The 14,456-nt window shown below is 39.9% G+C and overlaps 1 long non-coding RNA gene across 1 annotated transcript; it reads right to left on the bottom strand.

Moving 5' to 3' along the window:
* Nucleotides 1–3,406: 3,406 nt before the first annotated feature.
* Nucleotides 3,407–6,583, bottom strand: LOC143134553 (uncharacterized). The gene is made up of 3 exons (XR_012988683.1): nucleotides 4,927–6,583; nucleotides 4,270–4,359; nucleotides 3,407–3,975 (listed from the first exon to the last, which is right to left on the bottom strand). It is a non-coding gene; the product is annotated as an uncharacterized LOC143134553 (long non-coding RNA).
* Nucleotides 6,584–14,456: the final 7,873 nt, after the last annotated feature.

Raw genomic sequence — 14,456 nt, 5'->3', positions numbered from 1 at the left:
ATACTGCACAGCTACGGACCAGCTGGCTATCGTTACACATTATTGGCATGAACCATCGATATATTTTTGAGTTTTTGAAACTATTTGTCTTAAGATGCAAAAATAATGTAGAATATAGACCTCTGCCAAGGCCAAATGCTATATCTCACAACATTTGTGAAAGGGAGATTAAATTCATCCCCGTGCTCTGTGAGTATGAGGCGCTCCCCAAACCTTTTTACCAGATCTACTTCACAGGTGTCCCGGTATAATAGCCACCTTGTCAGCCTATCAGAAAATAGTATTTCTTGTTTCCAGTTTAAATAAGAGTATCATAGCACTATGCAGACTAAGCCTGAGATAACGGCCTTCAACATGTCCCTATATACAAGAAATAATGGATTCTGCAGAGACAACTCCGCTGTTTCCATCTCGTCCATTACTTCTGTATGAAAAGAGGTATGAGTGGCTGACCTCTGCTATCACTTTCTTATTACTATGACGTTATGAAAGCACAACAGATTCTGGAAACAAATTACTCCGTGTATGCTTTCATTTCTGTCCTTCATACTGTATTTCCCTGTTTTGCTTGAAATGTCTGACATAGTCCCTTTGGCACCAGAGGAACTTTTTGCAGTTCCTAGACATGCGGTTCCTAGAAGCCCCTTTTTTTTTGCGCATTCAGACAGCATGGAACTCTGTCCGCAGTTCCTATAACTATATAAGTTCCTACTTTGGGGTAGGGTATTTTCCCTGTGTATAGGAACCATGGCTGATTTGCATGTCAAGGCAGCAGAAGCATATATATCTTTTTTAAATCCTGTAAAAATAATTCAGCTTCTGTTTAAATTTGCAAAATTTGCATGGGAAGGCTGCAGACTGCCTACCGTCATGCAACAAATACTGATTATTTTTTAAACGCTTTTTGATACCATGATCTTCTATTTTGTCAATGAACTTCAGTAGCTAGTAGCTAAATAGCAATGTTGTAGGTTGCATTACTTTATGGCCATGTAATCATGGGCTACTAATGTGTGAAGTTATCTCAGAGTTCCTAGTGCAAATGCAAACAGAAAAAAAGCCTTAGAAACTGTGTTCTAGGTGTAGTTAGTAATTAGTAGATGTGTTCCTGGAACTGTTGTGTCCGAATGCACTGTAGTGACTGTATCTAACTATTTCCTTTTTTCATAGAAACTCTTAGCCTGACGAGCCAGACCCACATTAAAGTGTAGGGTCTGGGCACTCACTGTTCGCAGTGCTCAGTCCAAGGGGCGGGATAATCGGTTGTCTTTCAAATTCCCTCTGCACGCAATAGGACAGCGCTGAGTCCCATGCGTTTTCCCACCAGCGGAGCTAGTTGGCTAGTTCAAACTTTTGCCATCTTAAAACAAGCTTAACTCGTGTCACACTGTTGGCCAACAGCAACATCCATCTTCTTTGTTTTCAAGTAGCAGGAAATTTAAGTCAAACCGTTGCAACTCTGCCATCAATCATTATGTTAAGCCCGCCTAACGACTCTATACACGATTTGATTGGCCTGATAGAAGTTTAATTTTTCGAGCTCACAAGCCAACGGAGAGTTGCTAGACTAGCCCTGGAAGCAAATGTAATTTGCTGCCGCTAGGGTGCGTCTAGATTTCTAGGCTAAGAAACTCTCTCTCCCTGGGCCAGATGTACTAACGCTTTTGCGCCCACTTCAGGCATACAGTATTTGTTTCGCAACGTGCTCATAAACACATGGCGAGGAGAGGCGTAAAGATGGGAGGAGAATCGTAAAATGCACCTAATTAGGTACTGTATTCCCCTGTGTACGAAAACTGCCCATGAAAGCGCACATCTGTTTTGCGATGAAATACTTCCGCCTTGTAAAAGCAGTGTGGTCAAATCTAGCAAGCAGGAAAGTTTAAGTGGATGACGTTAAAGTTGAGGAACTTTCAAAGACAACATAATTGCTATTTAGAGCACCAGTTTTGCATCTTTGTACTATGTCAAAAGCAATCTTAACTTTCGTTGGCCTTTCGAATGTCTCACTTTCACTTTAACGTCATCCACTTAAACTTTCCTACTTGCTAGATTTGACCGATCTTCCATAGCCTACAGTACGTGCACAAGTAGTTTGAGTAGAACTACTGATCTTCATTATCTCCCCGCTTGTTGACATCTTATGTATTATTATATGTTGCCATCTGTTAACTTCATTCAACTGCGCTTGTGCGTACAGATGTGCGGTAGGGGGCGTATAAAGGCGCTGATTCCCGATGAACTGCAGGTTTGATAAACACCACGGAAACTGAAGAATCACAGTGTGCGCTGTCTGCGGGTTGGCCATGGCACTGATTACGCTACGTTTGCAAATGTACATACATCTGTCTCTCTCTCTCTCTCTCTCTCTCTCTCTCTCTGTGGGCCCTATCATGACATTCTAAAGTGCATCGTCACTCGTTAAAAGTCTATTCAAATTTAGTAGGATGTCCAGTTCACATTGGGAGGGGTTTCGTTCTCAAAAGTGGAGCGCATGGCGTAACAAGGTGTTCCTAGGTCTTTTAATCAGTCATATGGGTGTGTTTGGGGCGTAACATCATTTTAAACCAATGAGAATGACATCTGTCATTCCCTTTAACAGCGCAACGCATATGTCAAATAAATGCATCGGTATTTTGGCATTCAAAGGCGCATTTGAAGGAGGCTGCTTGCGAGACCGTATAGAATAGTCATTCTTAAACCATGCTTTACTAAAACCTACACTGTAAACCCCAACAGGTTCAATGAACTCAAAATATTTGATGAAACTGATTACCTCAAAATATTTAGCTATGTTAAAAAATATTTTAAGTAATTTCTACTTAAAATGAGACTTTTTTTAATGCTCAAAATCTTTAAGGACAAGGATAAAATTAAAAAGAATAATGTGAGAAATAGATATTTTAAGTTATTGTTACATTAGTCAGACAAGCTCTTAAGACTCCAAATCTTTGAGAAAATGAACAACATTAAAACAAATAATTTCAACAAACAAACATTTTAAGTAATTACTACTCTAAACTAGAAGTTATTCACACTCATTTTTTTAGGAAGTTGATGAACTGAAACATAATAATTTGACAAACAAACATTTTAAGTAATCGCTACTTAAATTGTTGATAAGTTCAATGAACCTGATAATTTTGAAACCATTGTTAAAACTAACAAAATTGACACTGGAAATGGAGTTGATTTTTTTAAGTTATCACTCCTAATAATATATTCATGTTATCACCATGACTCATTCAGTTTCTCAAACCTAAACATTGTCACTTCAGTCTCTTATATTTTTAAGTCGACTTCACTCTATTGAAACACATTTTTTGACTGTTTAGGTTTACTATTTACCTCAAAATCAAAAATATTTTATTTGTATGATTCAAATAAAAAACTACTCAAAAGACAATTTCAATGCAGATTCCATTTATTTAAGAATTCCATTAGAATTCTAACAGAACAACATCCCCAGCAATGCGGTTAATACAGAACATCAAAGAAATAACAAACTTTTACCACTTCAACAAAGGTAATAATACTCAAATAACAAAATAATAGGCCAACATAAATAAAAGCGAAAAAGCTCCATTGCTTGCTTGAGTATTAACATGCTGGCAATATCAACCATGACATTTGGAAAACAGAATGCTTACTCATCCATCATCAGCAATTTATTTTTAAGGCTAAGCAGCAGTCTAGGAGGTAACCGCTTCAGGTCTTCCAAACCCATTATAATTTTTTGAATGAAATTAAATGTGTAGGACAATTGCTTTGGATAATCGAGATGAAGTGCATACATTAAGCCAAATAGCCAAATTATGTCTCTGTCAACTCTGCTATATCACACACAACAATATCTCCGTCAAGAACTATAGAATGGATAGCAGGACCAAACTTCACAAGGGAGTCTGTATCACCCGAGACAGTGAGAATAGCTACAGCTGCATCTGAGAAGTCTGGCAGGTCAATTTCTTCTGCCTGAAGAACATGACAGTAATTAGTTAATGAGTAGAGTAGTCAATGAAAAACACTACGTGTGTATTTAATATAATATGAAATACCAGTGAATGAAAAGTTAATGTAAAATTCCCAAATATGACATTCTTGGTGAATTACTGTAGTATGATTTAATTGCTATTCTGGTGGCTAGGAAGATGGTTGTGGTTGTTGTCTTTTGGCTGCAAGGTAGTATCAGAGAGGGCTGAATAGAAATAGAGATATATAGAGAAGACAAAGAGTGAAAAAGGACACACTATTTAATCAAAAACTTACATTCCAGGTCTTAAAAAATCCATCTTCCCACAGGAAGATGGGAAGGGCCTGCAGAGTAATTTTCCTTCTGCTGTTGACATTGACGTCTTCCTAGAAAGACAGAGGGATTTTGGCCAAAGTGGAAGACACAAATCAGCAGAATATTAATCCTATGCATATATTAAATAAGACTATAGTACAGGTGACATGTAAATACAAGATTAACTCCTTCACGCTCCTGATATGCAACCTCCTGGTCTGTCTTTCTATGAAATCGTGAGAGATGAATGTTCAGTGCATTAATAGACTGGAATGAGCAAATGCATGAGTGGTGTATGCATGGTAATGGGCTGACCCTTGAAAACTGACTGTGATTTAACTAAGTAACTGAGCCTGTGTCTCGGAAGAGGCGTCACATGACCTGCATAGCCAACACATTTTGAAAATGCCACATAAAATAAGTCTAAGGTGTCATCCCTTCTTTGATACAAAAACATCACTCAACCCTAGCCTTTGTGTATCCCTGTGGAGAGATGCAAAGGGATAACATTAGGCTAGGCTATTCTCATTCTCATAAATAAATGCTTACAAAATATCCCTATAACTTATAATAATATAGGCTACACGTTGGCTACATTGTGACACTAGTAAATGGAGGACAAATAAGTTATCACTTACCATGGTGTGATGGTGGTTCCTTGCACAGAACTGAAAACATGTCACACAGCCATCTGGTCCTGAGGGGAAAAATATTATGAACAGTATTATTTCACTTTTATGAACAAAAGTCAGTCAGACAGTCTCTTCTTCTTCTGTATAGGCAGGCCTATCAGAGTCGGATGTTGCCATTGATCATGCTTAGGCTATTGTCATTAAGTTCGGAGCTACAACTTGGCTTCCTATCCGTGTTAACAAAACTGGAATTGACGTTAATATAAGACATATGCTATTGCAGGGTTATTCTTCAACTATGGCGCTCTTTGACCTGGTAATTTTCAGAAAATGTAACATCTTTCAGTAAAAATCTTTTTGCATGGTTTAATTATCTACTCTTTCTAGAAACTTGCCCTAATAGTGGCTGTAAAGATTTCACTTGAATAATATATATTTTTGACATTTTATTCCAAAAGTCTAACTGTCATTTCCAGTATAAGTAAGTATATATACTCTTTTGATCCCGTGAGGGAAATTTGGTCTTTGCATTTATCCCAATCCGTGAATTAGTGAAACACACTCAGTACACAGTGAACACACACTGAGGTGAAGCACACACTAATCCCAATGCAGTGAGCTGCCTGCTACAGCCACGCTCGGGGAGCAGTGAGGGGTTAGGTGCCTTGCTCAAGGGCACTTCAGCCGTTCCTACCGGTCGGGGTTCGAACCAGCAACCCTCCGGTTACAAGTCCGAAGCCCTAACCAGTAGGCCACAACTGCCCAATCACATGTTTCCAAAACACAACAAAACGTGTGTTTTCAAGCAAAAATAACATCTACTGTTCCAAATGTATTTTATTAAATATTACACATATCAGCCAAAATATTCAATTTATTAATTTTCCAGAAATGTTGTATGTTGTATTATTTTTACATGTTTAACTTAAAATATGTGTTGTGCTTGGAAATGACAAAGTGTGGTGGAGATGACATGACATACATAGACAAATTTAAGATTTAAAAGCATTAAGATTTTTAAAAAAAAATGCGTCCCTGCCAAATGTTATGTTATTATGATGTTTTTTTCTACTAGATTCTTTAGTAGGCCTACTATGAAGCAAATAAACTGTGTTTTTAGGGCAATGCCATTTCCACCACCAAAAACCAAAGTAGCCTAAATATGTTTTAGTTTTTCTTATTTCTTCCAAGGACAAGAAAAGTATCATAGTTGAAGAATTACCCTGCAGTGTTACTTTGCATTACATCTAGCAGCTAATGCAAACCATATAGCTTATGGCACCTTATGCTACTAATAAAATGTTTAAAAGTGCGCTGCCTGTTTGTGCGTGTCATGTGTTTTATTTCCAACTTATGAAACGTTGCTTTGGTGTCTAACCTGCGCGGCCAAAGTAGGCCACACCAGAAACGGTTGATAAAAGGATCTTTGGTAATGCTAAACCATACTGTTTGTCTGTCCAGTTTCCACTAAAGTAGTGCAACAACAGGCTGGTTGGCTGGCTGACAGCTCAGACAACAAACTTTAGTTAACTCGCTATAAAACATGCAGCTAGCCCGCAAAAGGTCTCTCTTACATAGCCTACACTTTAGCTGAGGTCTGCCCGCTGGAAGACGGTAGGCCTACACAAATAAATAAACAAAGTACACCTCCATTTAGGCGCGTTCTTACCTTTGTGTAGTAGCAGTCTGATGATGATTGATGGATCATCTCACTGATTGCTTGCAGCTTGCCTGCCTACATCCGGGTGCGCAGCAGTCCTTGCAAACAATTAGTCTTAGGCCTACGATGTCAAAGTGTATCAATTTACTAACTGCTAGGGATGGGCAAAGCGAGGCTTTATGAAACACTGAAACGTTCCAAGCAGTTGTGCCGAATTGTTCCGAAGCTTTGAAACAATTCCGACACCTCAGAGCTGTTTAGGGTAAAACAAATCTGTCAAATGCTTCGTATTGGAGATGTAGTCTTTAAAGTTCGTGGCTCGCTGTGTTACCTGTGTTCAGTCTTTGTGAAAAGCTAAGCAGCATACTCTTGGTCAATTACTGGATGGGAGACCACATGAAGTCACAATAAAGAGAATCTTATTGCTGCCACTATGTGTTCTCTAAATCACTTTCTTCTTATAAAAACTATCGATTTTTGACCATTCTGAGAGTTTAGTTGAAACTGTGGTTAATGGTGAAGTAAGAAAACATAAACAGATAGGCCTACGATCTGAAACAATACCTTGCAAATCAAACGGGGATCGAACCACATTTGAGCAGCCTGGTCTACCGTGCAAAAAACACCCTTACTAACCACTACACCATCATGGTTATTGCTTAATAGAAAGCTACACTGTTAATTGAACGCGCGGGCACGCCTGCCGACACCGGTGAAACGTACCGAAGGTTCACTTAACTTTGGTCACATAACATGGGGATTTTGAACGATGTTTCGAAGCAGTGGTCACATGATATGGCTGTTTTGAACCACGTTTCGAAACACTTGTGCTTCGAAGCCTCGACACTGATTCGAGACGTCAGTTTCGAAAGTCACACCCCTACTAACTGCCACAATCGATCGTAGACTAGTTAATTCACCACTCATTGGGATTTCCGATTTTTTTATTGGTTTATGTTGGTTTGTGTAGGTTATTAGGTTATTTGCCATGTTGATATGAACCTAACCAATGAAGTTGCACGTCTTTATTACGTCAGACGTAATTTCAATCCACTCTTGAAAAAAATGAGTTTGGGGGTCAGTTCTACTCATATACTAAGAGTTAATCTTGTCAAAATAATCAATAACTGGGAAACTAGTCGAGTGAACTTAAAACTTTTGTGGTGCATGAACAATATGGCAGCTTTGAGTACAGCTCTGCAATTTTATTGAGTTTACAACACTGTTGGGGAATACAGTGTAGCATAGCCTTCACGCATTTGCACTCGTCTATTTGAACTCATTGGCAAAGTGAAACTAACTTCCAGTTACTTTCACTATTGACTGACAATGGGTTACCACCGAAAACATAGGCTGGAAAAAGCAACACTTACCCTAATATTGCTCAAATGACTGAATAAAACAACATTTATCCTGCAGAGGAGTTGCTTATATCTCGTGACAGTGCGTCTTCAGCTGTGCTCCATATGTGTCTCTTGCCTCTCCCCTAATCACTTTTAACCCTCATTACCAATTTGCAAATGATGGTGAATAACTACTCATTATGAGATGTACAGTATTTCGTAATATCTTTGTTCTAATTATGTTTCCCATTGTAATCGTGCAATTTGTAATGCTTTGCATGGACGTGCGCTGGTGTGCGTTCATGAATGATAGAAGGATGGTGCGTGCACCTGCCAATATGACTGTTGACATGCGCTCTTAAAATAGCATATGAACAACTCACCATTGACTTCTGACCAGGTTTAGGTGGTGTATGATAGCGATTTTTAGACAATGTGCGAGTCCCCTCCCTAGGTTGTTAATTGCCACACCCCTGGGCACAATGCTTAAAAAATAAACGTGCAAAATACCGAATTCAACTTTCCGCGGGTGAATAACGAGTATTACGCCATGCGCTGGTGACCCAAAATACAGCCCTGTGTGTTTGAGTGAATATGTGTATGCCTACATTTGGGGGTGTCTGTGTGTCTTCTCCTTGTGCATGTGTCTAGTCTGCTGACCCCTTCTCTGGGGACTGGAGTCATGTTGACTCAGGCAGCCTCATCAGCATGGGCCATATGGAGGGGTTAATGATTAATGTTTACCAGGCCAGAGATGTCACACACACAATACACTCCACTACATTATGTGCACACACTCACACGTAGAGGGAGGGAGGGAGAGAGAGAGAGAGAGAGAGAGAAAGAACCAGGAGTGAATCATTTGCATTACCATTAAATATCATCCAATATTAAATGTCTCACAAGCTGTGCTGATATTCATTTGTTTAAATATAGGGCTGTCTCTCTGCAACTTTTAATGTAGACTAATAGCCTTAAGTCTAATCTTCTTTTGCCAACAGAAATATTGGTAAAATAGTTATGTGATGGTGATGTAATGTATACTCTTATGACGATGATGTTAATGATGTCATACACTACATCATATGAAGGTTATTGATATGACACTAATGATGCAGATGTTGGTGAAGATGATGATGATGACAACGATGATGATCATGGAAGTGATGATGATCATGATGACAAAGTGCTGATGGTGCTGATGTTGATGAGAATAGATGGCCAGTGGATTTACATACAACATACGGTCAGCAAGAGGATTCAGTACAGTAAGTGCTTATGGGTACTCCGCTGGAGGCCTTACGACCTTATTGTGTAAGCAAGGAACAGAAAGGCTCATTCCATTGTTCTATTGCCTTCGCCTGAAAACAAAGAAAATGCTGAAGGTTACATTTGACAGCTTTTGAATGCAAGTAGAAAATCAAACCTCACTCTTACTCTTGAATTATTTCCCTTTTGTTGTATCACTATGTTGTGTAGACCAAGGTAAGAGTTGAGAGAAAGAGAAAGACGGTAGAGAGAAAAAAATCTCTGTTTGCATTTCTTTCTTCCTAAAAGAAAGAATGCCTTACTTTCAGGTTGTGAGAGGGGGGCATATATAAACCAGTTTCAATAGTGGTCTTGAAGGCCTTTGAGAGAGTTGAAAGTCACTGAAAATCCATCACCACAAAAAGGTTAACAGTCCACACAGAGAGCTGACCAAAGTTAGATAACCTGGTTTACGAATAAGTGCATGTATGGAAATAATAAAGATGAATAGGAGGCTTGAGGTCCTGATTGTGCCAAACCTCCCCGTTGGCAGAGCTCCATTTCACAGTCACTATTCCTAGTGAGCTGAGCAGTCACATCTGAACAGTACCTTTGCAAACAGATTCCCCTCATTTAACAGCTAAAGTCCCAGTCTATTTGAGTTGCAGTCCACCTGCTTCAAAATCTAGAACAACTGGAGAGGATATTGTGTTTGCTAAATGTTCACAGAGACACTTCTCACTTAATCAGTAAGCCTGGAATAAGCCCTTTCAATGTCCTTGGTCTGCATCATGAGCCTACTTCCATTCCATTTTCAGATTCTTTCATTCATGTCAAGTCAAACATCCTTTTTCCACTGGAGCTGGTAGGATTTCATTGCTATAAGCACACAGGTAAGAAAAATATTGTTTTAATGTATTGCAAGAAAATGATAGAGAATTATTCTTTTACAACCCTATCATGGGACTTCTCAGTGGGATAATGGAATAGGATATGGCCAACAGATGGCTCCAACAAAACAAAATAACAAAGAATGATTGCTAATGTACAAACCTGTTCAAGTTTGCTGCTGGGGGTCTTTTCTCAATATTTCTGTTATAGTATGAACACAGGGTTAAATGTGCTTAAGTATTTGAGTATTTTAACTCATACTTTAACAATGTTTAATCTGGCTTAAAGAAAGAGCATCTGTGAGGAAATGTCCAGGTCCCTTTCTTGTTTTGTACAGCGCTACATTCTCATTTCAGTGCATCTTAATCCATACATAATACATCCTGCCTGTGAGATAGATCAGTGCTCTAAGAATCAGTCCCTCTAAAGGGCTTCCCAAAAGGGCAGGGCTCACTGCAGAATCACAACACAATATGTTACCATACAGCACTGCTGACTGCAGTGATATGGGTTATCTGATGAAGAGTGACAAACACTTTTGAAATGATAAATCTTACAGGAAAATGACATCCACATATTCACTATGTGACTAATGATTTATTTTCTTTACATCTGATACATGTAAGATTCTTGTCTAGTTGCAATAACGTCTTCAGAATACATGTTAAAAAGACAGATTTGATTTAACAAAATAGTATGCTTAGGGTGATACAAAAATGAAAATCATGTCAGGGATGAAACGATAAAGTCAAAAACTCATTTTCATGATTGTCCCTGCTGTTTAAAAGGTAAGTGTGACGATAGGAAACAATGAATTGTTTTATGGAGTTGTGATAATAGCATACAACAGGAATAAAAATAGAGAAAATGATTCCATAACTAAACACAGCATTCATTCTCTTTTCAGTTAAAAAAATAGAAATGAAAAACAAACACCCGGCCAGTTCCACTGCATGTCGGGTGTTGGCTCATTGCGTATTTCATCATTCTCAGCATCAAGTACTGCAGACTGCATACTGTGGGTTTGCTCTGCTGTTTTCTTTTTTCTTCAGAGTCAACTCCGCATGGAATCCCAAGAGCTATGTTGAACTGAGGGGACCCACATGTGCCAAGGAAAAATAAATAATAAATGAATTAAACACTCTGTGGGGCATTTTGATAGGACACAATTCTTTTGCACTTTCATGAAATTTTAAACTGCACAAACAAAATACTAATAAACATTACCATCTTGACGACTGAGTGATCCATGCTGATGAAATCCATATCATAAGTGTGGCATAATCTGGATAAATAACCAACCTCCAGCTGTCTCATAGATCAGATGTATTATGAATTATATTATGAAAGGACCTTATGCATGGAAGGCTCTTTAGCCAGCTCATTTATTTCTGGTGGAGTGCCAGCTGTGTTGTAACGGCATCTTCTGTTATTCTCTGCTCCTTACATGTTCACTCTGACACTGAATATCTTGTTTGGCCAATAATAACAATTTAACACACACATAAATCCTTCTACATCATAACGTTCTTATTCACTAGGTGGTCGCAACTCACAAACGTAAAGCAGATAGAAAGAACTCACGCAAATCTAGCCTACAACACGCAGACAGCTTCATGCGCATTAACAATAGCAGTGGCTACAACACACCTGGCTCCACCGGAAATCAATGAGATTGCTAGAGACCCTTCCATTCATAAGGTCCAATGTGTTTCCAAATCCAATTGTATTCCAGGTGTAAACAAGTTACAAAGCCAGAGAAGATGCTACAAAGGCAGCAAAGGCTAAGAGCCCTTACCTGGATGGGTTACTCACCTCAAAGGCTAGAGCCCTTACCTGGATGGGTTACTCACCTCAAGGCTAAGAGCTCTTACCTGGATAAGTTACACTGGTAGTTGTTGTTAGTTTTTTTTTAGTTAGTTAGTTGTTAGTTAATAATAATTAGTACATTTGTAAATAATCTGCTAGGGAGTACAATTCGTCATTTCTTTGGTACAAGCCCACCGTTGGTATTTTAATAACATAAATGTTATGACAATGACAAAAGCACAAATTGCACACATGATTGACAACTGATTGTGTATTGTGTATACTTCTCACAGCATTTTTTATTTTTCAAAATAAAGTGCAGATTGCTACACAGCTAAGCATTGTTAGTAACCACTGTTGTGCTAGCCACTACCGACAGCAAGGCAGTAGCAAGTCAACATGCACCACTGTTGTGCTAGCCACTACTAAAAGCAAGGCAGTAGCAAGTCAACATGCACCACTGTTGTGCTAGCCACTACTAAAAGCAAGGCAGTAGCAAGTCAACATGCACCACTGTTACGCTAGCCACTACTGACAGCAAGGCAGTAGCAAGTCAACATGCGCCACTGATGCTCCACTTGTTTTTAATACCCCCATGAATAGACATGGATTTTATATCTGTATCATATAACACCATTAAACTCCCTCATCACAGCTGCAGAAGTCGATCTCTCTCCTCTCTCTGTCTGCAGTATATATGCCCCCGAACCGTATACTGTACATGTCTTACATTCTCTTCATTGTGGTGCTCCCTATGGTCCTGGTCCATGGGTTAATATAGTCCATGTTAACCTGAATCATGTGATCCTTTTTCCTGGAAAAAAAGCCTCCAGACACTAACAAGGCTATTTCAGTCTCTCAGAGGAGGCATCAGTGTGTGTCCCTACTGCCCACACCAGCACCATACATCCAGGCATACACACACACACGCACGCACACATACACACGCACACACATACACACACGCACGCACACATACACACACACACGCACACATACACGTACACACACGCACACATACACATGCACACATACACACACGCACGCACACAAATAAACAAACACACTAACAGCCAGTCACCTCTCTGGTAATTTGTCTGCATGTCAAACAGAATGAAGGGCAGTATTTGCATGCTTGGTTGCAGTTCACTTTAAGCTGAAAGTTGCATTTGTCGATGGGCTTTGGATTATCATATTTTGGACTTGCCTTGGATTAGCTTATTTTGGACTTGCAGAGGTTTCTTAATGACTGAGAAAGACACAGAAGGAGGCTTGGACTGTGGATAGAGCAAGTGTTTGTGTGTGTGTGTGTGTGTGTGTGTGTGTGTGTGTGTGAGAGAGAGAGAGAGAAAGAGACAGAATGAGAGAGGGGGTGGTATTTGCTGGCTTGTTTTTATGTTTTGTTTGGTAGCCTGAAAATGGGGAGGTGGCTGAACAGTAAATACAAACAGCTGAAATGTGCCGGAACCTTCACTTGGTATGGGATGCACACAGCTCCCAAGTGCTCGCCAGAATCCCCCATAATCCTTTGTAAACATTCCGAATCACTTCTGATGCCCGTCAAGGCAGCATAAGCTTTTCGGACATCCTAAGCGGAACAGATCATGATAAGCAATGATGCTTGCTGGTGGCTTTTTTCCCAAAACTTTTCACCTATGAATAATGCATAAAGATAGCGGGTTGGGGCCGATGAAAAGGTTATTAAGCAATGTCTTCACCTGTTAAAACGTGCACACGTCTTCTTTAAATCGATAAAAAAGAGATTATTCAAGTATTGATCTTGCTCATGACAGAAACATACTTGCACACTCACACAGTTGACACTGACAGCAGCCTGGTGGCTGATTAGATACTACAGTGTACTGTGGTCGGGGGGTGGGTGGCATGTTTTGGATTGTAGTCGATAATTCAGTGTCGTCAGGGCACGTCGGCATGAACAAACTCACAACACAAGCCCTGTTAATGAATGTGATTTGTAACTGAAACATGGCCACACGTGAAGCTAATGATAAGCGTCTGTCTGTGCGTGTGTGGCAACAGCGGTGTCAGTAGTGGGAGGTAGGCCTAGTGGGTTGGCGTGGAGAAGGTGGGGGGGGGGGGGGGTGGTGGATGGATGGGTGGTTGGGGAGGCCTGGTTGTTGATGTATGGAGTCTGTTTGATCTGCGCTCTCCTCCGGGCCATTCCCTGTGTAGCTGCGCGACGTGCGGGTCTTCCTGCTCATTATCCTCCATTAGAGGACCATCTGCAGGCCGCCGCTACTGAGGGGAGGGGCCCTCTGCGTCTGCCCCAAACTCTCACGCTTCATTCTCACACACTCACTAGCTCTCCCAGCTTTCCGTGCTTTGAATGACTCACAGACGGGATTTGGTCACTAGGGCACTGTTCTTGGGGAAAGTTATTTACAAAAATGGTAGTGTTGTTGCAAGTGCTAGCAGAATAGGCAGTAACTTCATTATTATTAAGCTTAAAAAGCACTATATTTTCCACAGCAATTATTCTGGTCACCTTCTGTTTTGCTAGTTTTGCCTTTTCCACATATTTATGTATCCATGCAACCTTCAAAATGGAGCTGGCCAGACCAAGA

The sequence above is a fragment of the Alosa pseudoharengus genome, unplaced genomic scaffold (genome assembly GCF_046254945.1).
Source record: "Alosa pseudoharengus isolate Yale_2024_CS ecotype anadromous, Long Island Sound unplaced genomic scaffold, YU_APseudo_1.1 YU_APseudo_1.1_scf_2, whole genome shotgun sequence".
NCBI lineage: Eukaryota > Metazoa > Chordata > Actinopteri > Clupeiformes > Clupeidae > Alosa > Alosa pseudoharengus.
This window is presented reverse-complemented; position numbering and strand designations above follow the sequence as displayed.